A 1,142-nucleotide genomic window follows, 5' to 3' on the forward strand; every position below is an offset into this window, starting at 1 on the left:
ACTATACTGGGAGATCTTTATGGCTTTTGTTACTAAAATGTCACAGCCGTAACAGTTTCTTTTTAGTGGCGTACAGTCTTAATACCCAAAATAGCAGATTTAGCATGGACTTTAAAGGAACATTCTTCTTAGGACTCTTTCCCGGACAATATAATTTCTCCCCCACGACATTTCCTTGGCAGGACAATCTGACCAACTTTGTCTCAGCCCAGACATGACAGCACTAACTGCTCTTTCTCATGAGCTAATGAACTGCTCTCTCTGATTACCTTCTTCCCGCATTCATTTGGCCTGACTTTTAAAGCTAATTCAACAATTTCATGGCTGATAGAATGATTTTAAATAGGACATCATTCATTTAAAAAAAAGAAGTGCATATATATTTTTAAAGGTTAAGATTTTGGGGTGAATTTTTGATAGAAAGTCTTTCATGCTGTCCACAAATCCCATAAATGTATAATATAATGTCCAAAGTAAAGACACACAATTGGAAAGATGTTTGTATTTAATCAAAACTGTTCTGTTCTCAGTTAAAATTTTAATAAGTTTAAAGGGTGAAATAAAACTTTTTCTCATCTAAATGATATTTTCTACACAATATTCTTTGCTAACATTGTCTAAAAGAAAGCATTTTTCTGTTGCTGTTTGAAGTAAATTATTTAAAAATAAATAAATATCTAGTTTGCATTTGAGTACTTATTGTAGGAAAGGCATTACACAGAAGACTTTATATATTTTATCATATATATCAACATAAATCTTGCTTAGGGTACCATTTTGCAGATAAAAAAGCTAACAGACTTACAGAGTTTAGTGGCTTAATCAAGAACATACCGATAGCAGGATCAGCACTGAAAGTCAGTTTTGTGACTCGAAAGACCAAGCCCGATTTAAAATAGTATATTTAGATGTTTATCAGATACCAACACATGGATATGCATGTACACACACATACATTTAGACTGTATTTGGACACTTTTAAACAACAACAAAAAGTTGCTCCCAAAATGACTTTATAGTCTTTAAAACAACCTTATTTAATACTTTAATCATGTGCCATAACTAGAAATATGTTATACTGACTATATTCTGGAATGTTCCCTCAGATTCTAAGACTTAGAAGAAGATTATTGCTAAGATTT

Source organism: Pteropus medius, unplaced genomic scaffold (assembly GCF_902729225.1).
Source record: "Pteropus medius unplaced genomic scaffold, Ma_sr-lr_union100, whole genome shotgun sequence".
In the NCBI taxonomy this organism is placed as follows: Eukaryota; Metazoa; Chordata; class Mammalia; order Chiroptera; family Pteropodidae; genus Pteropus; species Pteropus medius.